This window comes from Pseudophryne corroboree, chromosome 3 (assembly GCF_028390025.1).
Source record: "Pseudophryne corroboree isolate aPseCor3 chromosome 3, aPseCor3.hap2, whole genome shotgun sequence".
In the NCBI taxonomy this organism is placed as follows: Eukaryota; Metazoa; Chordata; class Amphibia; order Anura; family Myobatrachidae; genus Pseudophryne; species Pseudophryne corroboree.
In genome coordinates, this window is record NC_086446.1 from 180880167 (window position 1) to 180902429 (window position 22263).

Here is a 22263-nt window from a genome sequence, read left to right on the forward strand (position 1 = left end):
GTTGTGTTAAGTAAACGATTATAGGTAATATCGCTTACATTTATAGAAGTGTGGGATTTGTACTACTGCGGACGTATGGTCTTTGTACACGTGTCTCGGGCAAAGTACGGGACTGCGTACGCAACATAAAGACATACGCACGGTCGCATGTTTACGCAACGTGCGTAAGGGTACGGCCGCTAAGTACAAATTACACAATAGCATTGTTTAGTTTAGGCGCGGGACGGTAGCCACGCGACAATAGCACAAATTGCTCAGTTTCCAAGATTTAGTTTAAATATAACCTTTTTACTGTATTACCTCTGGTACTAAGGCTGTTTATCTGAATGAAAGTTAATTTTCTGTACAGATAAACCAAAGTGTATTTGAGTGAACGAGCATGAGTGAGCAAACATAATAAAGGTTTTGTGGACCCAGGGAATTCGGGATCCCGTAGGAGGCCACACCAGGTGAGTGGAGACTTGGTGGCGTGAGAATAGCTGGCTCACGTTAATATAAATTGAAGTACAAAGGAGCAAGGTAGCAGAGTACCGCAGGCCAGAAGGTCAGCGAAGGTTTAGAGTACCACAGACCAAAGGTCAGCGAGGTTTCAGAGTACCGCAGCCCAGGGGGTTAGCGAAGATACCCATTTAGTTTTTGATTGATTCGCTCCGGCTGAGGTTTCACAGCCTGAAAAAAACGATTCCATTGGTCGTACGGCGGATAAGTAACAAGTACCTATACGCTGTGCGATTGGACCGCGCGTTCGTGGGTGCAGTATTTAACGCAAAGTGATACCCTTTTTACGAGCTTTGCGTAAAATCGCGGTATCATTAGCGCTGGTTATTGCATACACAAGCGTGATTTGTGTATAATAAAGGTTTAGGGAGTTTTCGCTGGTCTCACTCAGGAACTCTCCAACAACCAATCTTTACTGGAAATGGTAAGTCACTCCCAGAAACTTCCAGTGAATAGAGGTTACACAGGGCCCTAGGTTGGGTACGTACCTTCGCTAATGACAGTGTATGGTAGTATTTGCCAACGTGGGCGGTGAGTGGGTGAAAGCACTCGGAGAACTTTCACCGTTGCCTTATATTGAGTATATTGTTTTTTTGTAGGATTAGCCGGGACGGCAATACCTGCAAAATATGGGGGCCAGTTGCTCAAGTAAGGGACGTGCAACCAGGGTTCAGGTTGACATACCGCGACCCAAAGGGTCAGCGAGGTTCATAATGTGTGAGAAGCATGGACCACACGCAGAAATTTTGTGCAATGAATGGGAACGTATGACTGCGAAGATAGGGAACCATACCCTAAGGTAGGCAGTTTTGAACCAGAGGTATTGCAGAATTTAAGGGTTAGGATATGTCTGATAAAATCCCGAAAGCAAAGGGTCAGACACACAAACTGTTTAAATTTATGGCAGCAAGAGGGCGATATGCAGAGGGAACTAGCTCACGCAGCAGGTTCCAAACCTAGCAGGAAAATGATGGCAACCGCACCACCACCACCACCGTATATTGTAGGGGAGAAAGTGGCTACAGACAATGGCATATTGGTATCTGATAAAAGTATAGTTGATAAATGTACAAATGCTAACCCGTGCAAGTTGTATCCCATTTTAAACTTTCCTCAGGACTGTGAGCAAGAAGATGAACCCAGCACGATATTGGCACTCTCTCTAGCAGCCACCATACAGAACACTCAGGTGGGCACGGCCCAACCAGTAAGATCAGTTGTAAGGCCCCCTAGCGGAGGGATAAGTGAGGTCGTGTCCACAGGTAAGTACGGTACCATACATTATGCAGAGACAATAGCACCTCAGATTGTGGAGTCAACTCAGAATGATGTAATTGAATTAAATCCTGTCAGGGTGATCGCAGTCCCCAATGGGAAGACTGACGCTCAGGGAGTCACTCCCATCAGGAACATTGCTATGCATTGTCCTTGGTCCCGGACAGAATTGAGGACAATTATGTCTGAATTTCCCGATCCCAGAAAGGATCTAGTCGCATGCCAGAGGTTTATTAAAGAATTAGGTAATGCCACCGAACCCACAAACAAAGATTGGCGAACAGCGCTACGGGCATGTTTACCCTCCAATATTGACCCCGCGAAATTCATTACTGATTGTAAATTAGATGCAGAAGTACCTCTCACTGATGAGTACACTCAGGAGAATGTACGACAAATCAATCTGCAATTAGGAGTATATTTCCCTACTGTTGTCAAATGGAATAAAATCTTTTCCATAAGACAAAAAGAAGGTGAAACAGCATCTGAATATTTCCACCGAGCACTGCAGGAAATGGCTAGATACACTGGGGTCGAGGACATTAAGGAAAATGTACATCACAGGGAGGTAGCTGTGTCTGTATTAATGGACGGGTTAAAAGAGACACTAAGAACAAGGGTACAAACCTCTCTACCTTACTGGAGAGGTATCTCGGTGGCTGCATTAAGAGAGTCCGCTATCGAGCACGATCGGAACATCATTAAGCACAGGGAGTCACAGGGGGATAAGCTGATGACATTAAGTATAAATGCCCTTACAACGAAGCCGCATCAACCAAAACCCCAGACCCCTGATGGTAAGTTACGTGTAGTGGTATGCTATAACTGTAAGAAGCAAGGACATTTTGCACGGAATTGTAGGTATAAGGACACACATAATGTATACCGACCCCCTAGACCAGGATATGAACCACATTATGATACACATGATTGGAATCAGGGATCACATAGGAAAAATTATGAGCCACACGCAGGGGAAACAAGGAGGTATCCACCTAGGAGGGACTGGCAGGCCTCCAAAAATTCTCAGTTACCCCCTCACATATTGTAGCTGCCAGCGCGCTGCGGGAGGGTCACAATATACAATAGGGGTTGGGCCACACCTGTAGTCTGCAGCCAGTGAAGTTGATTGCTAGCCTTGGTAGTGAAACCGGGGTCACAGTTGATGTAGCTGGTAGATCATTACCTTTTCTTGTAGATACAGGGGCGGCCAGGTCAGTGTTAAATTCGACGGTAGGTATGAAAACCACGGGTAAAACAATTTCAGCAATGGGAGTAACAGGAATAGTGCAACACTACCCTTTAAGTAGACCAGCTGAGATTACGATAGGGCCTTTGCAGACCAAGCATTCCTTTTTGCTAGCTGCATCGGCTCTGACTAATCTACTGGGGAGAGATCTATTGTGTAAAATGAAGTGTGTCATATATTGTACTCCTGAGGGTGTCTTTTTGGATATACCCGAGAATCACGTTCAGGAAGTGCAGGATATGTTAGACACCCCACAAAGGTTAATGTCACACTCTGCTGTTATAGACAAGTGTCCATCCAAGGTAGAGGCAATGATCTCCCAGATACCGGAATCCCTCTGGACCAAAGATGGACAAGACACTGGATTGATGGCAAATGTAGCTCCTGTAGTAGTGCAAGTAAAAGATGGTAGGATAGCTCCAAAAATCCCTCAGTATCCTCTGAAGCCAGAGGTGGAATTAGGAGTGTACCCAGTCATAGAGCGGTTGCTACAACAGGGCATCCTAGTTAGGACGTCCAGCACTGCCAATAGTCCCATCTTCCCTGTGAAAAAGAGTGGGGGGAGGGGTTACATGCTAGTGCAGGATCTAAGAGGGATAAACAAAATAGTTGAGAGCCAATTCCCAGTAGTGCCAAATCCAGCTGTCATCCTCATGCAAATTCCCCCTACTGCAACATTTTTCACTGTCATTGACCTCTGTTCTGCTTTCTTTTCTGTCCCTCTGCACCCTGACAGCCAATACCTGTTTGCATTTACATACAGGGGAGTACAGTACACCTGGACTCGCCTACGCCAAGGTTTCATTGACAGCCCAAGTATTTTCTCCCAGGCTTTGCATGACTGTTTACAATCCTTTCAACCTGAAAGCGGATCAGTATTAATACAGTATGTAGATGACTTACTGCTGTGTTCTGATTCACTCGAATCGTCCTTGAAAGACACAAAACAGCTTCTGTTTCACCTTTCTAATACGGGACACAAGGTTTCAAAGGATAAGTTGCAGTTGTGCCAGACCAAGGTAAAATATTTGGGACATTGCTTGACACAAGGACTTAGACACCTCACCGCTGATAGAATACAAGCGATTCGCGACATGACTCTGCCACAAACCCAGCAACAAATCCGCACTTTTCTTGGAATGTGTGGGTACTGCCGAAACTGGATCCCAGGGTTCTCCATACTGGCTTTACCTTTGCAAGAAATGGTCTCCTCGAACAAACCAGATCGGATCTCTCACACAGATGAGTCCGAACTGGCATTTGAGAGACTTAAACAGTGCCTATCACAGGCACCTGCATTAGGTATGCCAGATTATGGTAAGCCCTTTGAATTGTACGGTACGGAAAGTGCTGGGTGTGCGGCAGGTGTCCTAACCCAGAGACATGGTGATGCCAGCAGCCCGGTAGCTTACTACAGTGCACAGTTGGACACCGTAGCGCGGTCTCTCCCCACATGCTTGCGAAGTGTTGCAGTGATGGCCTTGCTAGTAAGTAAAAGCGAAGACGTAGTGTTAGGACACAACCTGACCATCCATACACCTCATGCAGTGTCAGCCTTACTGAACTCTGCCCAAACCAGACATGTCTCATCTGCACGGTTTACAAGGTGGGAATTAGCACTAATGGCCCCTGTAAACATCACCATAAAGAGATGCAGCTCACTAAATCCTGCAACTTATCTGCCAGGTGTGCCTGGACAGGCACAAAGGGTGGAGGGTGAGAATGATGGTGAAGGAGGATTTAGTATAGACACTGACACACATGATTGTATGGAATATCTGAACCAGACTTTCACTGCAAGACCCGACATTAGTGACAACCCACTGGAAGGCGTAGATTTTACTTTTTACACTGACGGTAGTTGCCACAGACAGACGGACTCGGGAGACTTGTGTACTGGATACTCAGTCGTAGATGACAGAGGTATCATAGAAGCTGAGCCCCTGGGCCCACCGCACTCAGCACAAGTTGCTGAGCTGGTCGCCCTAACCAGAGCGTGTGAATTGGCCAAGGGAAAGTCAGCCAATATATATACAGATTCTAGGTATGCCTTTGGAGTAGTGCATTATTTCGGGGCCCTATGGCGCCTCAGAAATTTCATGACGGCAGCTGGCACACCTCTAGCGCATGCATCCCACATGAAAAGGCTTCTAACCAGACAGAGTGGCTGTTATCAAGTGCAAAGCCCACATTTACAGTCAAAACCCAGTGTCACTTGGTAACAGCCAGGCAGACGAAGCTGTCAAATCAGCAGCCAGCACCCCCATACAAACATACAGATATCACATCACTGATGATATTCAACACCATCAACACACAAAAATTAAGTGAAATGCAAAATCTGTGTTCTCCACAGGAATAGGCAGTCTGGAGGTCAAAGGGGTAGGGCCAGGAGTCCTCAGGACTCTGGACAGATGGACAGGGTAAGCCAGTGGCCCCCAGAGCATATCTTCCAAGCCTAGCTGAGGCGGCACATGGTCTGACTCATCTGGGTAAAGAGGGTATGTGTAAGCTGGGTATGTGTAAGCAGGATTCTCTTCTCATGCGGGTAAGAGAGCAATGACATGTCTTATTTGCTTGAGGAAGAATATTTGAAAGTCAATACCAACAGAACCATCCCATAGCCCGCCGACAGACGGCCCTTTTCAGGTAACACAGATTGATTTCATACAGTTACCACCCTGTAGGAATTTATAATATGTGTTAGTCTGTATTGATGTGTTTTCCAATTGGGTAGAAGCGTTCGCTGCTGCCACAAATACTGCTACGTTCACTGCAAAGAAAATTGTGCAGGAATTTGTCTGTAGATATGGTATCCCCAGGATAATTGAAAGCGATAGGGGTACCCATTTTACAGGTGAAGTCTTTCAGGTTATGTGCAAACTGATGGGAATTAATAGCAAGCTGCGCACTCCGTACCGCCCACAGGCGAGTGCGAAGGTGGAGAGAGTAAACAGCACTATTAAGAACAAGCTGAGCAAAGTGATGGCTGAAACTGGATTGTTGTGGCCAGAAGCTTTGCCACTAGTATTGTACAGCATCAGAACCACTCCCAGGTCCCCACTTAACCTATCACCCTTTGAGATTCTTTTTGGCCGACAACCCCATGTAATGATAGACCCCCAAGATGATTTGAAATGCAATAACGAGGTGACTGTAAAATATTTGGTTAAGATGAGCCAGCTGCTGAGGAATCAAGACAGAAATCTAAAGCTGGTGATTCCTGACCTGCCAAACAGTAATTGTCATGACATTGAACCTGGGGATTTTGTAATGATTCGAAATTTTCTACGCTCAGGTTGCCTCATTGACAGGTGGGAAGGACCGTACCAAGTCTTACTAACCAGCACGACAGCATTAAAGGTTGCCGAAAGAGAGACTTGGGTCCACTCGTCCCACTGTAAGAAGGTCGCTGACCCAGAGAGAACCCGTGACAAAGAGCAGAGTGTAGAGAACATCGTATCACTGGAGTGTCTGTTCCGGGAAGGCTGAGAGGCAGTACTGTTGAGACGGCACCTGAGCGCGGAGAACAACAAGACCAGAGGCGGTTGTCGCACCAGTTTTTCTTTTTTATTATTTTCTCCATCTCCCACTACCCTCCTTCTCTCCTTCCCTTTCCTCCCCCTTCTTGTTTCCTTTCTCTCCCCTTAACAAGATGGACTTACCCCAAGAGACTGCGTTCCGGGTTTTCCTGTTAACCCTGTTGTTGACCAGAACAGTCTGTTTCGGTGAGAGTACCAGAGAGGTCGAGAAAGGATCTGGACTGGGTTCTGATGGCGAGGACGGATTTGTAGAATTCCAAGAGCAACACATCACTCGAGCAAAGGTGAGTATCAGAAAACGATCTGTTAGTCAGGGAACTAGGAGGCACTGTGAAGGGTTATTGGCTGAGGAAAATTGCATTTGTAAAAATTGTGAGAACATAGTTGAGGATGGGTGCATCCAGAGATGTCAGTCCAGCCTTAATATCAACATGGACCGTCATCCATTGAGTGATTACCACTCACTAGTGGGTAAGGTTTTAAACCAGACAGAATGCTGGGTGTGTTCACAAGTACCTCAAGGTCAGAGCAAGTCAGGATTAGTACCGTACCCTTTAGCAATAGATGAGGTACTTGAATTACGGGGTGGGAGACCGGTGGACAAGAAATTTAATATTTCTAGGTCCCCTAGTTTGAAGCTCCACCAGTATCATGTAGATAGATCCTTAAGGTCCATACACACTTAACGATATAATGAGCGACATCGCTCATTATATCGTTAAGTGTGTATGCCGCCAGCGACGATCGATGCGCGGCCCCGCGGGTCGGCAATGATCGTCGCTGTTGGTAGGGCATGCATGAAGGATGTGGACTGTCGTCCACGACCTTCATGCAGGGCTGGCGGGGGCGTGACGTCACTGAGCGATATGAGCGGTCATATCGCTTAGTGCGTACAGGCGGCCGCCGACCGGCCGGCCTGGGAGGGGGAAACGTTAGACGATGTCGCTCACAGAGCGACATCGTCTAATGTGTATGGGCCTTTAGTGTGTTTCAACATTTCCAATCTCCGAAAACCAGGAAATTGGGAGGTGACATGGAATAATCAAACCATGGCATTTTCGCATAGAGCTGATAGGATACCCATAGACTCTGAACTTGTACGCCAAATAGCCAACAGTGGAAGGTATTTTCGGTATAGGTATACTCAAGGAAGCAAGACCATGCGGATTGGAGAAGTATCACCAGGGTACTGTGCTCATATCATACAGCTTGATACTTGTACTGAACAGATGAGAGAACTAGGGATTGGGTTTTTCACTTGGAAAGTTTGTAATATGGTAATGTCATATTCTGTCCCATATGTTCTCCCAGACGATGCCTATTTCATATGTGGGAGGAAGGCGTATAAGTGGCTTGCCCCAAACTCAGAGGGATTGTGTTATGTTGGAAGAGTGTTGCCAGAGGTCATGACCATAACCCATGATAAGATGAAAGACGTTCACCGCAGTGCTCAGGCTCCTTATACTCATACTCACTATGAACACATCGTTAAGAGACACCTCATAGATAGGACAGAGCACGTAGCCTCTGATTTGATCCACGAATCCACCGGGATTCAATTCCTTCTCGCATTAGACATCATTCGTACTGCCAGAGGAATTATAAATTATAGGTACATCCATGCGCTAGCGAACTTGATAGATAATATCACTGAGATGTATGACGACACCTTCAGGTATACGGGTAGGGAGTTGCAAGCTTACAAAATGGAACTGATCCAGCACAGGATGGTCCTTAATTATATCACAGCCGTGACGGGTGGGTACTGTGTCACTTTGGCAACTCAATATGGTGTGAAGTGCTGCACGTATATTACAAACAGCACTGATGACCCAACCGAGATAATCGATTAAAAGATGGACGATATCTTGCAGTTGAAGTAGGAGTTCCGGAGGAGACACAACCTTACCCTGACTGCTGTGAGTAATGAACTGACCGGCTGGGTCTCATGGTTGAACCCACGAAATTGGTTCTCAGGATTAGGAGAGTGGGCTCAAAATGTTATTATGAGTGTAGGGAAGTTTCTCCTTTGTATCCTGGGAGTCGTCATAATTATTGGTTTGATATTTAGGTGTGTTCGAATTCTAACGCGGCGCAAGCACGGCACAAAATTGATGAGTCTAAGGAGCGGGGGCATTGTTACAGCAGCAGATTTGATTTACGACCCATCCATAGAGACAATGTTATGATAAGGATTGCAAATGAATTCCATGGCCCGTTTCTTTCACCCATTTTTCCTTTGTCTCCCCTTTGGCCCAGATACACCGATCCGGAAAAGACATCAACTACACCCAAGAATGATTACGAAAATGTTATGTGAATGTATTTTAGATATGTGTCTTATCTTCATCTCTACAACCTTCAGTTAGTGACACACATAGTCGACAGGTGATATCCACATATACTAGCACTCACATATGTTCCCCCTAAATGTGCACCCCATTTGTTGGAACAAGAAGCCGAAAAGAGCTCGGTAGTGTTTGTTGGCCCACTTACAGATCCTTAATACGGGATAAAAAGGATTTAATGTATACTTCGCAATACCTCGAAGCTTATCTAGAACATATACGGCACAATGATACATGCCCCTCAGACATGGATTCATACATACATGCTTTTACTATCCCACTAGGTCATACATTTCCCACCTACACCTCTCCTCCTACCATCCAAACAGCTGTAGATATTGTATTGTATATTTTTCTGTTTAGTGTTTAGATAGTGGCAGTTATTATTGACTGCCAAAGGGTGGACTGTCAAAGTCGAAAAATATTGTAGTACACACAGTACTTACTAACCACACACTCATGCCCGCTGCGCGTGCACTTGTTCCGCCGTGCGTGCACATATCCGCAATTTGCGTATGATCGCTCCCGCGGTCCTGCACGTGGTATGGGTATTTACGTCGGAGTTGGTGAGTGCATAGAGGGTTATCAAAACATTACATATTTAACCCAAATAGTGCACATTGTACACATAGCCCCCCTGCACCACATCAGCAAGTATCAACAGTTTAAATGATTCCAGGACTAAGGGATTCGCCTTTGCATGATAGGAAGGAACAGACTAAGGTTATAAGGTGATGTCTAGTATCCAGCTGTAGGGTATTTTAAGGGTAACATTCCGGTGTTGGTTAGAGGAAGATCGCATGTTCCTGCGTATAGTTATGTGCAGAAGTAGAATATAGATATAAACTGTATTTACTGTATATTATGTATGCGGCGGGAATCCAGAGGAGACCACCCACAAGAGCAGTTGAGAAAGACATTGCCCACCTTTTCAAATCAACCTATGACCTCTCCTGTAATGTAAAGATGCATCTCTGTGTCCAATGGACAAAGGGATTACAGTATCCATTGTATTGTTTATGGAAGTAGTGTATAAAAAGCCTGTTGCTGCCTGGCCGGTCAGAAGACTCTGAACGCTATCTACCTGATTAGCGGAGGACTGGACCAGGTTGCGCAAGCGAATATTCTCACGTATGTACATTGACTGTAGCCATTTACTCTGTTGTATATTGTAGTGTATAAATTGTATTGTTATCCCCTTCCAGATATATATGCTGAGGTGTCGGAGCCCAGTGTTTAACTACAAATCGGTGATGTGTCCTCTTTTCCCTGCTAGGGTTTAAAGCGTATTACATTACCTAACTGTATAAGGTTTAAAAGTGTATTGATAAGGTGTGTACGCGCTGTGGGTACTTTATACCGTCAGCGCTGCATAAGGTTTAAGGTGTAACATCATTGCAGTGCTTTGCTGCATCAGGTTTAGAGTGTAATAATATCATTGCATCGCATTTCTAATAAGGTTTAAAGTATATCAAGAGTGTGTGCGCGCTGTGTGTACTTTGTACCCCCAGCGCGGCGTTTTGTACGCTAAGACCGTACAAGGTACGGGACTCAGTATGCAAATAGCATACAAAGTACGTAGCGTGTGTATTAAGTCTAGCGGCCGCACCGGCTCCATGGTAAAAGTGTGTTTAAAGGTATAGCTTTATGGTTTAAGATAATATCAACATTATCAGTGTGTATGTGTGTATGGTGTGTAATGTGTGTGTTGTATGCTTTGTGCAATGTGTATGTGTGGTGTAGTTAGTATGTGTGTGTGTGTGTGTGTGTGTGTGTGTGTGTGCTGTGTTAGGTATGTGTGTGGTGTACTGAGTATATGTATATTATGCTATGTATATGTGTGTACAATGTGTATAGTGTGCTGTTTATGTGTGTGGCATGCTGTGTCTGCAATGTGTATGTGTATATGGTGTGATATGTACAGTATGTGTGTGTGATATACTATGCATGTGTATATTGTGCTATGTATATGTGTGTGCAGTGTGTATGGTGTACTATGTATGTGTGAGTATGGGGACAACTAGAAAGTCTGTAAGTATGCTGTGCTATGTATGCGTGTGCAATGTGTATGTGTGTGTACAATGTATGTGTTTTCAATGTGCATATGTGGGCAATATGGAAACCCCCGTGACTAAATCCTACGTTTGCCCCTGGCAGTTGGCGTATGATCGCTCAACTCTGTAAATAGCTGCATTGCATACAACAACATTGCATTGCATACAATCAGGCAGCTTTCTGTCCTATAAAAAGTTCACATTATTTTCCACTGATGTTAGTGTCAATAGTTACTCATTAATTTGCTATTTAAATGTATCCTCAAGGACATTACGTTATGTTCAGTAGGTCTTATGTAATCCTACACCTTCCATTGTGTAATCTATACATAACATTGTGTGCTATATATATACTTCTATACACTATCCACTTGATGCCATTAAGTAACCTAGTTATAAATGTACATGTTTGTCTGTCTTATGCTTGCTTTCTATTATTCTAAGGGCAATAGAATTCAATTAGGGGTGGAGAGAGGTGGGGGGGGGGGGCGAGTTGCCTTTACAACTGTATAGAAACGTCTGTCACAGGAATTCCTGATGTATGCAGACACAGTGGTGTTACCTAGGGGTCTGGGCCGCACCAGTTGACACCAAAATAGCAAAGCTGTCACACATGGGGTGACAGGATGAGTACGGTGCACTGGGTGATCCACTGTGCAGACATGAACCTGGTGCACATGCAAATGGTGCAGACATGCTGCGATTTTTACAACTTTGCTATGCAAAAAATTGTATTTTTTTTTTTAGTGAATGAATTTTACTCTCCAATTGTGGTTGCAAATCCAGTATGGTCAACATTGTTACATATTTTATTTTTTCCATTAGAATATAAATATGCAGTTAGAGAAGTTATTTATATTTGTTGTAATATAAACCTGGACCTGGGTCTTTATAAATGACCCTCATGACAATAGGATCGTGAGTTGTGTAAAGTGGTCTGTGTGAAAATCACCACAGGACTGGAGAGCTGTAGAAGTGTATCTTTACTCCCTGCAATCATGCTGAGCAATAACTGCAGAGGCACTTCCTGTTAACAAACACTTCCTGCATGACAAAGTGGATGGCAGTGATGCAACATCTACCTATTCACATATAGCATATATCTACAGGCTGCAAGACCTTCTTAGGAGGAAAGACAACCTAAAATATTAATGAATCCTCTGACAGATTGCGTTCTGATATCTGATTCTCTAGGTTGCTTTTGTATAAAGATAGGCAATAGCTTGAAATGCCCATAATACTGGAATTTGGCGGGTGTATTACAGTATTAAATCACCCTTTATGATCATTGATGGATTACAATTGACCTCTGTTTGTGATTCCCTTAGTTTAGAGTTGAATAATCTGTCCATCTGACTACATTTATCATAATACTCTTGTCCAGTGTCTTCTCAGTTTGGTTGGTTTGGCTCACATTATAAACAATTTGCTCTATCGGGTGAATTTACTAAGGTTTTCAGCTTGTTTGAACTTGAAATTGAAACTATTAACCATAGTAAGTGCAAAGTGTGCTGTGTACTGTACTTAATATTAGTGCAGATTTACGTTTCAAGGTGACACCCACCAGGAAACGCGTCTTAAAAACAAACAAAACAGCTTACTAAATCAAGCCCTGTATTCTTCTATTTAGTTTAAAACTATTTATATTGAAGTTAAAAAAAAAAATGTTGAGAAACATTGTGATTTTTCACTTGTTCAGTTTTCATTTAAATCTACTAGGAACAAAATGCATGGATTAGGTTTATTCAAGCTTTTTACGTTTATTGTAGAAAAAAGAATTGTAGAATAAATGAAAAAATGTGAGAGATTTTTCCCCTTAAATACTTCTGCAGCTTTATTATCATTAGTCTATGTACAAAGGGAAAGTTAAAATCTGAATCACAGAATCACTGCCCTATTCACTTCCGCCTCTTCTCTTGACCTCTAGTTTCATATCCAGTTGACGCAGCTGCTCAAGAAAGCCGGGGTTGGGGCAGATGTCCCGGTGCTCACTCACACTGCGCAGGGCGTCCAATAAGGACAGTTTCTCAGAGATCATTAAGAAGGCGAGGACGAGGGACGCGGCTCTACTGATTCCCATTGCACAATGGACCAACACCGTGCCTGCAAAGACAATATTGATTTACAAAATTTCACAAACACGTTGTCACATAAGAAGATGTTTATTGCAACTGGTGCAGAGGAAAAAGGCTGTATTGCTCATACAATACAATGTGTAGTTCTGTTTTATAAATTGCCCATGTGTTATAAATGTCCTCCATATTGCTTATGTTAAAATTCCATCAACAATGGCGGAACTAAACTCTACAGCTGGGTGAACGATTTGCCAACCCAGAAGTAAGTATCGAAAGGGCCCTGTGCCGACCCCACCACTTGAGTGCATGACAGAGTGCATGACATAGCCCAGTGCAGCACTGACCAAAGCATCCTGTGGGCGACCCGAGCAACTGTACAGACTGCAGGCTACATGCCCGGACTGTCCAGAAGAAACTTTCAGTGGTACTGCAGCAGTGATACTGACTGCGGGGTAGTTCCACCCACAGGGCTCTATGCTCTGTGCGACAGCATAGCTCGCACACCCTTAGTGATGGCCCTGCTAGTGTGCGCAGCACTCTGCTGTACGGAATAGTGGTGAATGGACATACCCCCAATATTTAGCCCTTTGGAAAACGGTACCTAATTCAGGACAGTTAGGCCCGTTATAGCTTGTTTTTACCATGCAGTAAATCTCCCTGTATCGTACGGAAACACCTATGTGTTTCTGCAGCAATTATCGTAACTTTTGAGATAACTTATTGGGAATTTGGTTTTGCATGCCTGAGGCAGGCGGACCAAACCCCTGTTAAGTATTGGTGCCAGGGGCTAATAGGATAGCCCTGGTCACGCTAATTAGCTACGTTAATTAACCACAGCTAATTGTTTATCTGTATTAGGATGTGTGACATGCTTAATGGAAAAATAAATATTTATAGCAATGCATCAGTTTACACCTTTGCCAATAAGCAAATAAGCTGTTTGGACTAGAGCAGAGTACATTACACATGTCCCATCAGTGTTAGTAGGAGTGTATCAATAAGAAGTTCAGATGTTGGGATAGTGAAAATACAACCACTCTCTGGTTTCTATAAGACACACCAGTAGAGCATACCACCTTGCACATACTTCTTGTACGCACATTGTATAGACTCCTCATATAGCTTTATTATATGAATTCCAATGCCAGCTGCATAGGCAACATCTATTGTCATCACACAGGGGTGGACTGGGATGGAAAACCAGCCTGGGAAATGTATGGAGGCAGCCATAATGGGGGTGGGGTATGTTGTAGGGGTCTTTGTGGGATTCTTCCTCATAATGTCTGATTCTAATTTGCGGCCTTCCTTGCATCTTTTGCTGCAGTTCGTCTATGATTTTATGATAATGACGCTACAATACCCTTCCGTGCTATACACCCATGCATCCAAATATGCAAGGACTGAGATGCCCATTTTCAGTGTCTACAGATGCAGCTTTGTGCATCTTTATACGCCACCATCTGTCATACCATGGTAATTTTCATTAGCCCTATGCTAGGTACAGATCATCCGTCTGGCCTCCAATGTGAGCAATTCAACGTCTCTATATGCAACCACTATTAACACATTCATACTACGTTATATCTGCATATGATTAGCCAACCCCCTGTAACCACACAGGAATGCCCAACACATTTATAATAAACTTCTTGGTGTGTGTGTGTGTGTGTGTGTGTGTCTGACGCTGTACTGCAACTCGTTGCAGTGCATGTATGCGCGATGCAACTAAGACTCTAGCGCAGATTAAAAACATTGCACAAGGAAAAAATAAAACACATTGGCCCCCACAGAAAAAAAACATGCACATTGGCCCCTACATAAAACAATAAAACAAATTGGCCCCCACAGGTAAAAATAAATAAATAAATAAATATATAATATTGCTTTTGGTATTACAATTTGTTTTAAATTTCCACTGGTGTTTGAAAGGCCCAGTGACACCAATAGGTTTTTTATCATTCTTGGCTGTAACAGCTGTATATTAATTTATTTATTAACATTTATGTCGCGCTAGCATATTCCATTGTACTTTCTTTTAAAGTCGGGGAGGGGCAGACTAGGAACTGAAAGTGGCCCTGGAACAAGTAGCCTCACATGGGCAGCACTAGAGGTATACCGTGTGACCATATCGACAGCACCACCCCTCACATGTCAACAAACAAAACAGGCTCCGTATGCACATCAGCCCACCGGGTATCTTTCCTGTGGGCCTTGTGAACAGTTCGCCACTGCCGTCACATGTTAAAGGGATGGGTTTTCTATGACTCATTAACAGTGCTGAAAGTAGGGTGGTACGGAGTACCATTAAGAAATATGGCGGTGGTACTCAGTACCATAAGCCCACCTCTGGGGCATAATTTATAAGGGGCATTTTTGTGTGGGACATAAAATGGTGTCAGTGGCATAACTGTGTGTGGCATCATATAGATTGTAAGCTTGCAAGCAGGGCCTTCCTACCTTTGTCTGTCTGCTTTTACCCAGTTTTGTTCTATTACTGTTGTTCTATTTGTAAAGCGCAACGAAATATGCTGCGCTATATAAGAAACTGTTAATAAATAAATAATATGTAATGGACATTACAGTGTGCAGTATAATATGTAAGGCATTACAGTGTGGCATAATGTGTACTGGGTGTTACGGTGTGTGGCATCGTGTAATGGGCCTTACGGTGTGTGGCATAATGTGTAATAAGCATTACGGTGTGTGGCATAATGTGTAATAAGCATTACAGTGTGTGGCATAATGTGTAATGGGGATTACGGTGTGTGGCATAATGTGGCCATGCCCTTATTGTCATGTAGCCACTCCCCTAGTTTTGTGTGACCACGCCTATTTTTACTATCAGTACCACTAAGACAAAATTTCTACTTGCACCATTGCTCATTAATAACATTTTTGACTGTAGATTGCAATGCAGAAAAAGTAATGGTGAAGTCATCAAAGACAGAACTACAGTATGCTTTTAAGAAGTAGATGTGAGTTTTTCTAAGGTTTTCATTAGTGATTGCAGGATGCCAACTGTAGAGCAGCGCACGTGGGGCGGGGGTGGGTGGGGTGGGGGGAGTCTGGCAGGTGGATAGGCAAAGACAGCTATGTCTCCGTCTCTGCAATGGCCACGGGTCACCGTCACCCGCTGGTGTGATTAGGCAGGGTGCACTGATCGTCTGTGCTCCATCCCGCATCTGAAGGTAAAGCACTGCTCCACATGGGTGTGGTATTGAAGGTCGACCACACTTAGGTCGACAGTGTCTAGGTCGACCACTATTGGTCGACAGGGATTCTAGATCGACAGGGTCTCTAGGTCGACATGGTCTAGGTCGACAGGTCAAAATGTCGACGTGACTTTTTAAATCTTTTTTGGTGTCGTTTTATCTGTACAGTGACTGGGAACCCCAATTAGTGCACCGCGTCCCCTCACCATGCAGGTTACCTTCCCCATCGTAGTCCACGTTGATCGTAAAGTATGAAAAAGTTCAATTTAAAAAAAAAAATCTTTCGACTTGTCGACCTAGAAACCCTGTCGACCTAGTTACTGTCGATTAACAGTGGTCGACCTAGACACTGTCGACCTAAGTCTTGTCGACCTAGAGACCGGATACCACTCCACATACCGCTGGGATTACTGTATCACTGTAATCCCAATGGACTGCCATTCTAGTTAGGGGCAAATGCAGGATTTTCATGTGGTGGTATTTTATGTTTCCTAAGCGGCGCTCACACCTTTTGTGTCCTCATCCTGCGTTTAAATTCCAGCTTTGGCTCACTGTACAGAATGCACCACAATACAGATTTAATATACACCAACATAGTAGAACTGAGAATTCGTAAGAAAGTTAACCTGTCATGGTTATAAGTAAGCATTTTCCTCAGTTTTATGATGAAAGTATACAGTAGTCTAATCATTGGGATTGGTATCATTTATACATTTATTTTCCCATACTCTTATATCATTGTTTATTTAGTGAACAAGATGAATCAATTAAACTGTTCTATGCAAGGCCAGATATATCTACTGCATTCTCAACATCTGATTCATGTAATCTTATGGTCATACTTCTCTGACCATTTAACTGGTAATTATAGAATACTAGGAATCATTAAAACACAAATCAGCTATGTGCACAGGCTGGAGAAGTACTTATTACAGTTGCACAGCTTCCTGGCTGACATGTGTTCTGCACCTGCCTCTGCACAATTTTAATTAATTTTATTGTAACCCCTTGTCAGTGTGTAGCTAGTATGCGGTACAAATCCTGGCTGATGTATTCTTCTCCCCTGGCTTGCTTGTGGTGAGGGCAATTAGTGATTAAGGGGCATATCCAACTGGAGCAAATTTGAAAAATAAATAAATCTTGAACTGCAGGTGCGAGATCTTTGGTATTTCATTTTGTGCAATTTCTTTTTTTTAATTCATGCTGTGCTCAATTTTTTTTGTGAGCAAGTCCAATTTGTCCTAAAATACATTTATTACGGAAAAATGGCAGGACTTGCTTTGGAACCCTTTGGATACCCCAGGTCAATGAATAATTAAGCAATTGAAAGTTTCCAGTTATCTTAATTACTCCATAATTACTCACCTTCTGCAGTGCTGTTGGCCTCCTCCACTTACCAACATCATCTCTTCTCCTCATTGTCACAGGCAGCAGGGTTTCCAAGGACTCAGTACAGTCCCTGCACATACTATACGACACTACCCCATACTTGCCTACCTGACCCTCTCCATGAGGGAAAAAATGCTCTGTTCCTGGTCTTTCCTGGTAATGTATGATTGCCATCACCTGTGGTGAAACACCTTTCTTATCAATTAACTAGCTCACCACAGGTGATGGCAATCATATATTATCAGGAAAGTCCAGGAACAGAGCATTTTCTCCCTCATGGAGAGGGTCAGGTAGGCAAGTATGCACTACCCCTAACCCTGCACCCACTCCCCGCACATACTGTACTACACTACTCCTCACATTACAGTACATCCCCTCTACGTACACACTGCACTCCTACCACTACATAATTCAGTACATTACTTACCTTGTGCAGTGCTGTTCTCGACAATGACAACGAAAATATGTACATCTCCTCGCTAGTGTCTGTCATTGCAAACATATTCACCTTTCTTTTTCAGGCTCTTACTGATCCTCACTGTTACAGGCACTAGGCATAGACCCAGCTCATATGCAGTTGCACTCCACATAGTGTTACTCAGCTACTTCTCTACAGCTCTTCTTGTGCTTTATATACAGTAAGTCTACCTGTCTTATTTGTTAGATAATGGTTTGCTCTGTACCTGTCTCTAAATGCACCCCCTAGTGTTCATCCCTCTAGTGCCAGTATCTTAGGGAGGCGGAGCCTAGTGCATGTTAGAGAGCTTAGTCCATCTTAGAGAGCTGAGACCGGAGAGCAGAGCTCATTGAGAGTGCGTGTGAGAGAGACTTCAGCGTTCCTCCGTGTGCCACATGTACCGCGCTGCCGGAGCTAACATAGAGCCGGGTGGTGCATTACTTCTCACAGCGGGAGTCGGACTGCATGGACGTGCAGTCCTCCATCCCTTACCACTGCAGCCATCCCCTGCTGTCATACCGCAGCCACATGAGCATACTGATAAGTACCGCTAACACACTGTTACACTGTCTGTTATAAGGGGACCAATTGCCTACTATTACAGTATATCCAAGTCACCTGTGTGTATCTCAAATAAACCTGCTTGCTATTAACTCATTAAGTGTGTGGACTAACGTCACTACATCAGGCACCGCAATACTCTGCCAGCAGCAATACTCTGCCAACATTATTAACTTCTCATAGTTCTGCTTCTCTATAATTTCTTTACTGTGTGGGGACTCTCCCCCTGTTTAGTCATAATGATGGGCTATTATTACTTCTTTCCATAACTGGGCTCATGTCTCCTTTCCCCTCCTCATATATGGGTTCTGTGCATACTTGCCTACTTTAGAAAAAGCATTTCAGGGAGATTGTGAAAGTGTCACCTATCAGCGCGGGCGTGTACTGCTACATCTGAGAGGCGTGTCATGAAAATCACTTACATCCAAATGTAAATGAGCCCCAAAGTTAGTAAGATCTACTTGTTGAAGAAAAGACACCGATATTTTTCAGGATTTGTTTGTGTATTGTGTTTTACAAGAGGTTCCATATACTGTAAGTGGACACAAGAAACCTTTAAAATGCATGTAGCCATAGGGATCTCTTTGCCTTATTACCAATGCAGGGAAATGGTTCTAATGATCCCATTTGAATGTATATACAGTAACTCTGATTTATTGTTATCCCAAGGATATAACAGCTACCTAATGGGGGTAGGTGCAATCAGGGAGATTGTTGGTCTATTCAGAGAGTCGGGGAGATTGCTACTATTTCAGGGAGTCTCCTGCAGAATGTGGGAGGGTAGGCAACTATGGTTCTGAGCCTCTGCTATGTATGGTGTATCCTCCTCACAACATAGGGGTATATTTACTAAGGTCCCGATTTTGACCGAGATGCCGTTTTTTCTTCAAAGTGTAATTTCGGTAATTTACTAAGCAAAAATCTCGGCAGTGATGAGGGCATTCGTAATACTTTGGAAGTCCTAGGAAAAAATCACGAATCAATACACCATCGGTCAAATACGCCTGCAATTTGGTAGAAATCGGGAATTTACTAAAAAGTGCAAATCACAAACACTGCCGACAATAGCCAAACGCTGCCGTGCAGAAATACAATTCGTAAAAAAGTGCTAAAAAAAACCAGACCTGCTTTTTTATCCCGTGTTTGGATAGGCATGCAGGGATCCATGAGATCCGTGCATGTTTATCAGTGGGAAGGGGATGGGAAAGTGTTAATTTTTTTGTAAAAAAATTGCGTGGGGTCCCCCCTCCTAAGCCAAACCAGCCTCGGGCTCTTTGAGCCGGTACTGGTTGCAAAAATATGGGAAAAAAATTGACAGGTGTTCCCCCATATTTAAACAACCAGCACCGGGCTCTGCGCCTGGTCCTGGTTCCAAAAATACGGGGGACAAAAAGCGTAGGGGTCCCCCGTATTTTTGAAACCAGCACCGGGCTCCACTAGCTGGACAGATAATGCCACAGCCGGGGGTCACTTTTATACAGCGCCCTGCGGCCGTGGCATTAAATACCCAACTAGTCACCCCTGGCCGGGGTACCCTGGAGGAGTGGGAACCCCTTCAATCAAGGGGTCCACCCCTCCAGCCACCCAAGGGCCAGGGGTGAAGCCCGAGGCTGTCCCCCCCATCCATGGGCTGCGGATGGGAGGCTGATAGCCTTTGTTGAAAGTGTTGAATATTGTTTTTAGTAGCAGTACTACAAGTCCCAGCAAGCCTCCCCCCGCAAGCTGGTACTTGGAGAACCACAAGTACCAGCATGCGGCAGAAAACCGGGCCCGCTGGTACCTGTAGTAGTACTACTACTAAAAAAATACCCCAAAAAAAACATAAGACACACACCTTGAAAGTATAACTTTAATACATACATCCACACCACCATATACACATACTTACCTTATGTTCACACGAGGGTCGTCCTCTTCTCCATGTAGAATCCATGGTGTACCTGTTGAAAAAATTATACTCACATACTCCAGTGTAGAAGCCTCTTCTTCTTGTAATCCATTTGTAATCCACGTACTTGTCAAAATAAAAAAACAGACACCCGACCTCGAACTGAAAGGGGCCCCATGTTTTCACATGGGACCCCTTTCCCCGAATGCCAGAAACCCCCTCTGACTTATGTCTAAGTGGGTTTCTTCAGCCAATCAGGGAGCGCCTTGTTGTGGCACCCTCCTGATCGGCTGTGTGCTCCTGTACTGTCTGACAGGCGGCACACGGCAGTGTTACAATGTAGCGCCTATGCGCTCCATTGTAACCAATGGTGGGAACTTTGTGGTCAGCGGTTGACCGAAAGTAACCTCACCGCTGACCACAAAGTTCCCACCATTGGTTATAATGGAGCGCATAGGCGCTACATTGTAACACTGCCGTGTGCCGCCTGTCAGACAGTACAGGAGCACACAGCCGATCAGGAGGATGCCACAACGTGGCGCTCCCTGATTGGCTGAAGAAACCCACTTAGACATAAGTCAGAGGGGGTTTCTGGCATTCGGGGAAAGGGGTCCCATGTGAAAACATGGGGCCCCTTTCAGTTCGAGGTCGGGTGTCCGTTTTTTTTATTTTGACAAGTACGTGGATTACAAATGGATTACAAGAAGAAGAGGCTTCTACACTGGAGTATGTGAGTATAATTTTTTCAACAGGTACACCATGGATTCTACATGGAGAAGAGGACCGACCCTCGTGTGAACATAAGGTAAGTATGTGTATATGGTGGTGTGGATGTATGTATTAAAGTTATACTTTCAAGGTGTGTGTCTTATGTTTTTATTGGGGTATTTTTTTAGTAGTAGTACTACAGGTACCAGCGGGCCCCGGTTTTCTGCCGCATGCTGGTACTTGTGGTTCTCCAAGTACCAGCTTGCGGGGGAGGCTTGCTGGGACTTGTAGTACTGCTACTAAAAACAATATTCAACACTTTCAACAAAGGCTATCAGCCTCCCATCCGCAGCCTTTGGATGGGGGGGACAGCCTCGGGCTTCACCCCTGGCCCTTGGGTGGCTGGAGGGGGGGACCCCTTGATTGAAGGGGTTCCCACTCCTCCAGGGTACCCCGGCCAGGGGTGACTAGTTGGGTATTTAATGCCACGGCCGCAGGGCGCTGTATAAAAGTGACCCCCGGCTGTGGCATTATCTGTCCAGCTAGTGGAGCCCGGTGCTGGTTTCAAAAATACGGGGGACCCCTACGCTTTTTGTCCCCCGTATTTTTGGAACCAGGACCAGGCGCAGAGCCCGGTGCTGGTTGTTTAAATATGGGGGAACCCCTGTCAATTTTTTTCCCATATTTTTGCAACCAGGACCGGCTCAAAGAGCCCGAGGCTGGTTTTGCTTAGGAGGGGGGACCCCACGCAATTTTTTTTTTAAGTTTAAACATTTTTTTTTTTTTTTTTTACAAGGTGCACAATGAAGCCCAGCACGGATCTCTCAGATCCGGCCGAGATTAATTGTATTAAAGTCGGCAGTGTTTTACAAGTCACTCACGTAAAACACTGCCTAAAAAAACGAATGACATCGACATCGGAAAAACGGAAAATGCAGAATACGACAGCTTAGTAAATTAGCCGTAATAAATTCAAAAAGTTGCAAATTTACACTTGCGATGTCATT

The 22263-nt window shown here is 44.3% G+C and overlaps 1 protein-coding gene and 1 pseudogene across 1 annotated transcript in view; both read right to left on the bottom strand.

The window, feature by feature from the left end:
- Window positions 1-22263, bottom strand: part of LOC135055057 (dual specificity phosphatase 29-like) — a 232086-nt gene that overhangs the window by 105527 nt on the left and 104296 nt on the right. The window lies entirely within an intron of this gene.
- LOC135055059 (dual specificity protein phosphatase 13B-like) overlaps window positions 12707-22263 on the bottom strand; it is a 122125-nt pseudogene continuing 112568 nt past the window's right edge.